Here is a 12,347-nt window from a genome sequence, read left to right as displayed (position 1 = left end):
AAATCGTTATTAATTAACGACGTTAATAATTAACGACTTTTCTTACAGCAAAATACAGCAAAAACATTTGATAATGTTTAAATTACCAAACAGCAAACATCAAAAGATATTTTTTTTTGATTAAAATGAACGCAAAGAATGCGTTTGATTACAATGTATAAAAGCCAACATAATTCTACATTGTTGTAGAATAGAATTTCTACTATGTGGGAGGAAAAATCCCATTGATGGTCAAAATAATTCTAGTGAGGCAGTTGCCTCATTGCCAGAATGGAATCTACGCCCCTGGCCTTATTGTCACAATAGAAGCTACGCCCCTGTATAACGTGATGAACATGTTTTGCTTAATCGGCAACCATTGCGAAGAAAAGACATTTGGATTCTTATTTTTGGGACATACTCTTTTTGTCAGCTTACGGATAGATGGTGGTATAGTGGTTTCTCTGATAAAATAAACCCACCTGTTTTGCAGAAATGAAAGGTGTTATAAATATTAGAGATGGCTGGACTTGAAAATTGACTTTTTTCTATAGAAATCAAAATCAGTAACAAACAATGTTAAACCTGTTTTTTAAGCTGGTGCCTCTGAAGAAGATCGAATGAGTATGCGAGCAAAGATAAATTTCTATGCTTCAAAAGTTGGAGAACATCCTAACATTTAACATTTCATGGGAGCAGTGCTTGATGACGAAACTCGTAAGTTATTTTTTTCAATATTTTATCATGTTAGTCCAGCTGATTGGTGCAAAATTTTAGCAAAATTGCTCACTTGATGAAGAAAGCATGAAACTGTCTACACAAGTTTTGTTATGTATAAGCTTCAATTTCAGCTATGGACCCACTTTTCAAAATCCAATATGGCCGCCATTTTCAAGATGGCGGAAAACTGATAAAATTTTTCAATTTTCCTTTATTAAAAAGTTTGTTTTGACAAAGGAGCAACATTTTAAAAATAACTAATGATGTTTAATCATTAAGGAAGGTTTACCATTTCATGTAATTGCAGATTAAATAAAGTTAAGTAAAACGTGATGCTTTTTATGATATTTTTCCCAAATTTTGCCCAAAATAGTAACCCTTTTTTTTGATTAAATAAATATTTTATTAAAAATGAAAATTACCCGGTCTTTTTTTTTCTTTTAGATAAAAGAGACACAAATGCTTAAGATATTTTAAGAAAGTTTTAATGTTGAGAATGTTCAAAAATTAGTCTCTGTCACATTCTCCGCCACATTTACAAAGAGCAGTGCAGGTCAAATTAGCTTTAACACATCGGCATCTCCCTCTACATCCAATCTGAGGCTTGCATCCACATTTAATTAGCTCATTGCATGATGCTGATGCTTCAGGTAGTACTGTCCAAAATGGAATCCACATATTTGTTTCATTCCTTTTCCAGCCCCATGTTCCTGGATCTACTGTTGTAGAGGTAGGTTCAAGACATCTGTCCCAGACCTGGCTAGCCATATAACAGGCTCGCTTTGTGTGTTGAAGCAGTGCTGCTTCTGTAGGAGGAATATTATCAATTGCCCTTCCTTTTCTAGCAAATAGGTCCATTCTTGCGCCATTGACTGTTACACACTCACTTGCTTTATCGTACATGAGCACAACAAAACGTTGTATTTCTTCCATGTGATCCACAACGGCTGTTGGCGACAGACTCTTATCGCTTAAACTGTCAAAGGTTTCCATTACTGGTCTATAGCTTGTCCATGTATCCCATGCCCTTTTTTTACCCTTGTTTCCAAATGATGATACCTGATCACAGCCCGTGAATGCATGGAAAAATAAAAGGCCATGTGACTTCTGGGGTCCAAGAGCATTCATTGGCAATATTGTGGACTGACAGGTACCTAAAAAAATTTCCAACTCCGAAGGCAATCCACAATTCTTTTATCTGTTCAATTTTCTTAAAACAAGATATGGCTATAACCACAACATCGGTATCAACCGTCCGAATCATGACACACTCGTGCCCTTCTGCAACTGAACAGAAAGCGTTTACATGCTTTGCGAATGTGTTTTGCTGACTCCTGACCTGTTCGTAGTGTCGTATGTCTGGTCCTTTGCTTTGATCTTTCTTTATTTGTTCTTGAGCAGATTCGAATTCATTTATTACTCTGGCTACTTCTGGACCCGATACCATCCACCTTTGAAGCTGAGCCATATTTTCTGTAAGGCCAATTGCTCCACCATCTCCTTTCACTAACTAATTGTTCTGCTCATGTGCCTGATCTAATGCTATTGATGAAAATCTATTATGAGATTTCTTAGCAACAAATTTACCATTTTGAAACTCTTTTTCCACTTCTGGTGCATTATCATGTAGCATAACCATGTCACGTAAGTTTATTACTGAGAAACTTAAACCCTGAGATATTAAATGTACTTTTATTATGAAACCAATAACGACTAAATACAGATTGATAATTTCACTCTTTACAAATGTAGTAGTTCTGATTGAAGTCATAAATTTTGATGTTCCTTTTTACAGTTGGGCCATACATGGTTCTTGAATTTTGTGAACTTGGCCAGCTCAACTCTTGGTTGCAACAACAAAAGAATAAAGCGAATGAAGAAACATCGGAACAGCTTTGCAGAATATGCTACAGAATTGCTGCATTTAGAAAGTAGAAAAGTAACTTGTACGATTCACAATGATTCTTGATTTTTAGTTAAAATATAAGTACAAGACAAAGTTTTAAGACATGCACTTGTAGGGGAAAGTGTATCGACAATGTTGTGATAATAATAAGTATCCGACAGAATCCTTCGAGATGTCAATAAAATTCAATAATATTCTATATTTCAAGCTGGTACACAGGAGACTAGCAGCTAGGAATGTTCTTCTAACCAGTGAACTAGAGCCTAAAATTTACGGATTTTGTCCCAAACAAAAGGAGGCTGAAGGTGAAAACAAAGACGATGATGGTGATCTAAGTTTCCACATACAGAGTATGCATAAAATAAGCTGTTTTGTGTATAAATGCTGTGAAAACTAGGTGTTATTGTTTTTTCTTGATGAGAGAGTTATCTTTTGTTAAAGGGTTATATTGCATCAAATTTGCATTTCATTTGAAACCCAATGACAATATTCATTGGAAAGACTTTCTGTGTTTTAAACAAATTTAAATCTTTTGAAAACAGTGTCTGTCGTACATCTCTCTGTCCTCTGAATCCGTTTGACAATTTCAATTTATCTAGGACACATTGGGCAAAGTTAAAAGAACACAATTGACACAGAAGGTTCCCAGGCTTTGATGAAAAGCGAAAGAAAAACCAGTAAATGTTGCCTGGGTGGTTTTAAAATATTATGTCATAAACTAGTGCATAAGAAAATGTCATACTAGTTAATACAAAGAGGTTAAATGCGATCAACTTGAATAAACGCGTCTATCGCTATGATCCTCTCTGATTGTTATTTAACTGCATTCCACGTCAATCTCAAAACATTGTCATGCGAAATCAGATCTAGATAAGGGAATCGGGGAGGACCTTCCCCTTCCCCTCCCCCTTTAAATTTATTAAATTCACGTAAAATATTCGAAAATGTGTTTCAATTATCCCTTGGACCACCCCACCCCCTGAAAATTTTTCATGATCCGTGCATCACTGTGTAGGGCGCGGTTTCGTTCGTCATCGTTTGTCTTGCATAGATGGCCGAGGGCTAAGTGCGCTGGCAGGTCACTTTTTATTGAAAAAAAATATATATTTGTTGAATCTTAACTTGATGTTTACCTGATGATTGATAATTTAAGTATGTTCATTTGAAGAAATCTGTTTTTAAGTTGAAGTTGGCAGTCGATTTATTACTCTAGAACAATCGGCCGCATTGCCAACACCTTCTCTTACAGTGTGATTCAAAACTGTTTCTTTAGTAGTGTAAGTTGCAGTGCTAGATTTTGTCTTCTTTGTTTAAAGTAAAATCTCAAATGTTACAAAGATTGTAAAATCCCAAACTTGGATTAATTGATATTGGTATAAAAGAGTGTTTTTATATATTATACATGTAAATAGTAGTAATATGTTGCCTGATAATGATTGTATTAGTTTTTAATGGAATATATTAGAATATCGGATCTCATAAACCTGAATTTATTTCTATGATCCAGGAAACAAAATTCAAATTCTAAGAAAGAATTATTATATAATGGCATGTTCAAACTTAAGTGTGTAGGACAAAAACGTGGAATAAGGAAATTTAAAAGTCCTTCAAAATATATCATAAGACGCGACCAAACTATATTTCCTTATTGTATACCACGGTGGCTAGCTACACAAGTGTGTTAATAGAGCTCAGATGAATTGCTATTTCTAATGTGACAGAAAGCTGATTATAAATTTTCCTTGATTATATACTTTAGTTCAACAAAGTTATCTGTGTGCTTATTTACAATCCTGAGTTTTCAAGCCGATACCTTTGAAGTTAGCAAGTTTTACATTAATAATTACATACTTGCTATGCGGAAAATAACAATAACATTCGTTTTTTGTACTTCAGTCTGAACAGCAATTGTTTCCCGAAACTTAGCCATGAGAAATAGTTGCAATTAAACTGCTATTTTCTGAAAAGTCAGTAAACAAAGGCTTCAATGCGTAATTAAATGCTGTTGGTGTATCTACAGCTGTTCGCACTTGACAATTAGCACAGCAATAATATTACAGTAAAATTTCACTACATATATACATATAATCATTAATGCTCATGTCACGTCAAAGTTTAAGAGGAATAAACCTGACTACCAAAATACATGTAACTAGATGTCTTAGATGGTATAGCAGTCGAACAGCATAATATAAACTCGATCAATAGGTATTAATTTTACGAGTACGATTGACAGCTGTAACAGAAAGACATCGTTAACCGAAAGAGCACTATTACATTGTAATTCAATCAAATGTTAAAAAGTATTTTAAGGAACAGTAAGCTAAACTACTAAAAAGAACACTGTGGCGGGGTAATGATCATTATACCATATTTGATCAGTCCTAATGTAATATATTCCACAAAATATCTATGAAATATCATATAAACGAAGTAATGTGATTTAAACCACTTAGCTATGAGTTTATGTTCTTATGATCTAAAAAATATTGTAACTATATGGCGACTAACTACATATAAATCCCATTTTGGGGAGAGGGGGCAAAAAAGTAATTTCTGTTCCAGTGTGATATTATTTTCGTGATTTAAACATGTATATAAACAAAACAAAATTAAAAAGCTCCTATTTTTACTATTAACAATACAATTTAGAATAATATTTTTAAAACAGAAACGTATTCGAAACTATCAATGCAAGCCTGCAAGCCCTCGATGATTTTAAGGGTTTTTCTCAAGTGCCTGTTTGTAACAAACTTCTGTCGCATTTTTTCAGCTACTTTTCATCATAGATGTTTAATATTTTAACACAACCTTTAAAGAGGTATGAAATAAATATGGTGATATTCTTTTTGTACCAATCAGACGTCAATTTCCTGTTGAATGGCAACTTTGTTTCTTATAAGACTAAATTTTTTACCAGACATTTTCGTCAAATATTTCTCAACAACTCTTCATCATATATTCTCTAAAATTTTACACACTGTTCTTTTGGGTATGCCATATGGTGTTATTTATTTTGTACCACTCAGACATTAACTCCCTGTTTAATTACGACTTTTTTGATAAGTTGTTCAGTCTAAATTTTCAGGCGTCAACTTCCTGATTAATATCGACTTAGCTTATTTTGTAATTTACATTAGAGCGGAGTTATTACAGGCCTCTTATTGTTGAATTTTCAGGGCAACTTGTGAACAAATAACTTACAACAAATACAACTTGTGAACAAATAAATGACAACTTACATGTACCTGCTCATAGGGAAGACAATAGTGATATAAAAATTTCATTATAGAGTTCATCTCCGCCGCGACTGGGGCATTGCAGTCTAGACCTGCGAAACCCACTCTCCTAGCAGTGTGCCATCAGCACACTAACAAACACTAGATCGTCTACGCAAGCCAAAAACACTTCCGATGACAAACAGTACATAGAAACGCTGCCATAAACTACAATATGTCTTATTTAGATGTGGCATACACTTTATTTTGATAATACACCTATTATGAAATACAAACATCAAAGTAACCTTTAAACAAACTGGTAATATAACACCAGAGTTCATCTGAAAAACCAACAGAACAAAAAAGCATACAATATTAGAGAAACACATCTCTCGTCAAAAACACAACAGCAGTGATGCATCTTGTGAAGAACAAGAAAATGCTGTAAATATCAGTCAACAGAATGGCACTGCGACACAACCACAAAGTCTTACCGGTAATAACCTTACGTCGTATAGTGCAAAAAAAAAGACGAGCGGATGTAGAATAGTCCTTCAGTAACGTACATGTATGCAATGGCGGTCCACATCCCTCAGAAAAAAAACAAACCTTGTTCGGAATCCAAACAATCACATTCGTATAATGCGTTTCAAAACAGAAATCGTCGAAGTACAGTTCACTCGACGTGTATACGAACCGGAATCGTGCTTTAAAGGTTGATACCGATGTTGCTGCAGATGAGAATTCTTCAACCTCCTTCAAAGGATAAAGTTATTTCGCAAAAAGCATACATCCTAAAAACGTGTATTTCAAGGCACGTGATACCACCTTCGAAAATGTTAAAGGGGATATCGTTAGCTGGTGCCACAACAAAAATGTCAATGTTTTTAGCATCTTCTTTTTGGCAAATCACTCTGCACCACGATACCCAACATTTGTTATCGGTGTAAATAATGACGAAAAAGATTATGACAGAACTTTAGAACCTGATTTCTGGCCATATATAATATCAGTCAGAGACTGGATTGTAAGAAATGAAACCACGAATAGATGAAATGGCTTCGTCATCCTCATATCTTTCAATTTAATGATTCTGTGTACATGGAATATACATGGGGCATTTCGTGGCATAACTGAACTTTAACAAGTAGTCACGTTTAGCGATAATGTATTTATATTAGAGCACTGGCTGTCTGAAAGGGGTATGTCAATTCTAGAGACCTCGTTTGATAATCAAGTTTCAACATTCGCAAAACATGGTGTTACCACAAATAATACTACCAGAAGAGGCGTAAAACAATCTGGGCATTACATCCTAAATCAGATTGAATTTCCCAGTGAACGTATTATTGCAATCAAACTGACACTCTGACAAAGTCATGTATACATCGTTGGTTGCCTACTTCCTTCGACCAACCTGTCTTTTGAAGTTCTAGAACTTTTTTATCTCTATGATTAGCTATGCGAAACTGGGCCTGTTGTTTTATGTGGGTATTTTGAAACAGACATAATTAACAAACACAGTAGCTTGAAATCTAAACTACTAGTCGATTGCCTCACTGAACGAAACTTGTGTAATACGTTTGAATCCGATGAAGTGTTTTTGTATCAATTAAAAGATAGAACATCCCAAACTTTATCGGACTACATTTTTGTACCAGAATTGCTGAACTCAAAAATTATGCACAAAGAGATTTACTCAGAATTTAATTATGACATTTCAGGTCATTTTCCAGTTTTTGCAGAAATTGGCTTTAAACAAGCTTTTATACAAACTTCCTTTAATCGATCGAGAGTTATATCCAAATGGAATGTTGTAAATTCCGATAATCTGAATTCCAATAAAAACAAGTATGACAACTATCTTCGCTTATTACAGGAAGATACATACTGCAATAATGACATCGATCAACATCTGATGAAAATTACAGTTTCTCTACTAACAGCATCCGACCAACATATTCCATACGGAAAGTTTAGACATCTCTTAAAACCAGATTGGAAAGAAAACAGTCTACACCAAGCTCACTATGATATGAGAGATGCCCGCTGATCATGGAAAGCTGACGGGTCACCGAGATCAAGAGATGCAAGCTCGTTTTTAAACTATAAAATGGCAAAGCGAAACTTTCGAAGATTACACCGAGAGTCGGCAAAACAATTGCAGCAGTCCGTATTTTTTGAGATCGACAAGGCAACAGAAATGTCTAGAAAAGTTCTACAAGACGGCATAGAAAAAACCTGAAACGATTTTCAGCCAAACTTCCTAGTTCATTATCATAACAAGACAAGTCTGCAAACAACATACTTGCCATGTGTAAATTGTGGAAAGACTATTACTCAAATATAACAGAGGAAAGTCAGGACCTGACTTAATTCGACAAGACATTATTTAAACAGCATATTGACCAGCTTGTGCACGATATTGACAATAATTTCAACTCAACATTGGATTCTAAAATTTCAATATCACGTGAGGAAATCAAATTTAATCATTATCCAAGGGAAAAGCATCTGGTCAGATTTTCTCACGAAGAACATATCATTTTCTGTGGCGATAAAACTGTTGATGAATTATGCATTTTGTTTAATTCGATACTAAGACATGCACATATCATGTTCCCGAAATGTTTAAAGTTGGTAAGGTTATATCAATCTTCAAAGGTAAAAACAAAGATAAAAGTAATCTTACAAATTATAGAGGATTAATTCTAACATCAGCACAGTAAACTATTTGAGAAGGTTATTCTGTCTCAGATTGAAAATGATTTATTAGATAAACAAATCTATCTTCCACATCGATTACAATTTGGTTTTAGAACTGGTCATGATGCTGTCCCTGTTTGTTATGTTATAAAAGAAATCATTGGTTATTATAATAGTAAATCGCCAGTTTTCTGTACATTTCTTGATAACGAAAAGGCTTTTGATAGAATATGGCACAATGGTCTCTTGTATAAGTTATATGAACTTGGAATTGATAAAACCTTGTGGACAATTTTGAAAAATTGTTAATATGATAGCAAATGTTTTGTATCTTTTGCTGGAGTCAATTCTGGACTCTTTAAAGGCCGAGGTTTTTAACCGGGTAGTTTACCTCAGGTAATTTCAGGTAGGGGTGGAGCCTAGCTATATCGATAAAGGCGTGAAGCCCCGAGGGAAACGCACTCGCTTGTGTATACATGTCAATATACACGGGGTTTAAAATGCTCTCAACAGAGTTTTTTCGGTGATTTAGAAAAATATTGTATATATATGTACTTGGAAAAGCAAATTGTCGATCGTTGAGATGAATACTAAAAGCATGAAATAACCACGTGCAACATGGCCAAAATCTTTCGTTTGTTTTAACAAGTTTCTGACGGGATCTAGTGAGAGTTTATCGCAATGTTTTTTGCAATATGTTATCATCGTACCGACCTCAAATATTAATACAACATTTATACAATGTACGTTTGTATTACTTCTCCGATCAGCTGCTAAAGTGCACATGATTCTACCTGCTGCGCATGTTCCAGAGTTGTCTGTACTTGTTTCTTTTCCAGTTTCGGCTCGTGAAAATTCTCAAAGAAATATGATAACTAAAGTTATAAATCGTGGACGCAATATTTGATTTAAATTAATTCTGTATTCTCAGTTATTCACAAACACTTTTATTAGTAAAAGAAAGTTCTCATAGATGGTCGGTGCCACGTGATTTTGGTGTCTGCAGGTGATCAGAGCGTTTGGTGTAGTACATAAACCAAATACGACTAAATTTTTAAATTATATCTTTCACAATTTTCAAGAGCAGAAAATTCAATTTAATCGCTGTCAACAGTAGTTTCATTTGATTATAAAGATATTGCGTTTTATCGTCACGGTATCCATCAAAAGACAAAAGGTAATTGCACGATCGCCGAGAGCACTAGACATGGTATACACAGGACGAGAAAACAAATATCAATTATTTTCTAACATCCTATCTGGGGCCTCAATTTGAAGGCGGTGCTTATTTTCTCGGACTTTAAAATATTTCAAAGTGTTGGTCAAGGTACAGTGCTCAGCTCTTTTATATTCATTGTTTATATATATATATATATATATATATATATATATATATATATATATATATATATTTATTTATTTATTTATTTATTTAGATGATCACAAATGGGAGGACATGATGGTTTTGGTCATTCATCACAACCCTAACTGGCCAGATGCGGAGAGAAAAAATAAAGAAACATTTTGGATGCATAGACTGATGGCATTAACAAATTAAGTGACTTCACCAAAATGAACATCAACTAAGTACTGATTTGTTTTGGTAGCAATATCACCATTTTCATCTTTTTCGGTCCAAGTACAAACTATTAATCATGTTATTTTCAAATTATTAGCTATTTCCTTAATCGGTTTTGTTCTTTTGCTTTATTTCACTTCCATTAGTTTTTACATTCATGATTATTTATGTGGTCTTTTACAGGGCCAATCTTCCCTACACACTTTCACTACGAATTATCTTACTAGTACAACTAAATTAACAGCAACCCCCAATTAGCAAATTAATTCGTTCGCGTTATCTTTCAGCACTTCTTCACAGACCGTCCGCTGCGTCGGACGGGATTTTTCTTTCTCGGGATATAAAGATGTAGCTGCCACGTTTTGATCCGGTGTTTAAACATTATCTAGTTTTTATATATTATTTAGTTTAGTTTAGTGCTAGTTTTGTAGATGTTTTTCTTCTTTCTTATGTAGTTTTTATTTTGTTGTCCTGAAGAAGGGACGGGTTGTCCCGAAAATTTGACAATATTTTACTTTATTGTTCGTGTCGTTGGTTATTTTTAGTGCTTTTTTATATCTCATCTTATAACCTTGTATCTTTTGATCCGACACTTTAGATAACGAGTGTTGCTGGTTTGCTAGTGCTTGTTATATATATATATATATATATATATATATATATATATATATATATATATATATATATATATATATATATATATATATACACATACATGTATATATATGTGTGTGTGTGTGTGTAGATAAATAAAGCCTTGGTACAGCAAAAAATACTTCAATAAATTAAACAGAATGCGACAGTTCAAATTAAATAAATTGTTTACTGTTAGCGCTTTCAGCCATGTTGGCTCTTCAGACAGTTATACAAAATTAAAAACGTTGTTTGTAACGTTGTCAATGACGTCGTGTTTTTTAACAACTAATTCTCCACCAAGAACACCGAAAAGGGGAAAATATACGAAATACATCGATTCCGATCGTGCCGCTATTGAATTTTGAAATGGAGTTGCCTTCTTTTTTTCCCCCGGTAAATCGAACTGAGATCAATAGGAATAAGTAAAGTGTACATGTATATCACATATGAAATAAAGGTAAATGAATAAACACAATCATTATAATTAAGGACTCGTTAACAGAAAAACGATTTTTCTGATTTGTATGTGTGTTAACTGTAACAAAGTCACGGTGAAATTTCCCCCTTTTACCACAGATGATATTAATTTTTACGGACATGTCCAATTCGTGAAAAAATTACGCGTAAAAATTCAAATCGCCATATTTTAAGACGAATTCGTAAAAAAAATCGCAAAAAAAAACGTGGAGGAAATAAAGAATATCTTATCATAAAGTAATTACAAAAATGTTATTTTGTGTAAATAACTTTCGCTTCAAATATGATGGAGCTTTTTTCTATCAAAACAAATTAGACGGAAATAATACGAAAGAACTAAGTGCAGCAGGAAATACATAGCCGTATGTCATTGGTCAAGGATGTACCATCTTTCTTATCATGCATAAGGTTTAGGCTTAATTTTATAAGCTGCACAAGTAAAATGACTAAATAGCTATGAAGGAGAAAGAGACAGCATTTTTAATGTTTGATCAATTCTAGAAGCCTATTAACAATTTTTGAATAATATATAAATTAATGTTGGAAGAAGCTGTTATTTTTCAATAAAAGGGCTCGAAAACGGATTTGGATTTAAGGGTTTTAGTCTAGAAATATAGGTTCAGATGATATATTTTTTCTGTATCATTCACCAAATAGAGAGTTTGTGTTAGTGTAAAAAATAACCCCACCCAAACAACAAAGACTGTAAAACTTAATTATATAAGTATACATGTACAAATATATACAACAAATGCCAACCGATGTCAACAATATACACGTAGTTACTGTAATAAGTCGAGTGTCACATAGTTTCGGAAGACTTAAAACTTTTAAAAATTTAACAGAACAAGATATATGTGAACCAATGCTTATTAGTGATACCCGTATTGATGTAAATACACATAATAAAAAAGTCGACATTTAACAGAAAGTAATCATCGAATTTGTTAAAAAATTTATTCCCCATATGGCATGCCCAAAAAAAGAGTGCATTAAAATTTCAAACATCTGTGAGAATTAGTTGCTGAGAAAACTTCGACGAAAATTTGTTCAAATATTTAGGCTAAAAATACGTACTTTTCAGCGCGTTGGTTAATATTCTTTTTTTTTTAAACTTGGAATG

The sequence above is a fragment of the Crassostrea angulata genome, chromosome 3 (assembly GCF_025612915.1).
Source record: "Crassostrea angulata isolate pt1a10 chromosome 3, ASM2561291v2, whole genome shotgun sequence".
Lineage (NCBI taxonomy): Eukaryota > Metazoa > Mollusca > Bivalvia > Ostreida > Ostreidae > Magallana > Magallana angulata.
This window is presented reverse-complemented; position numbering follows the sequence as displayed.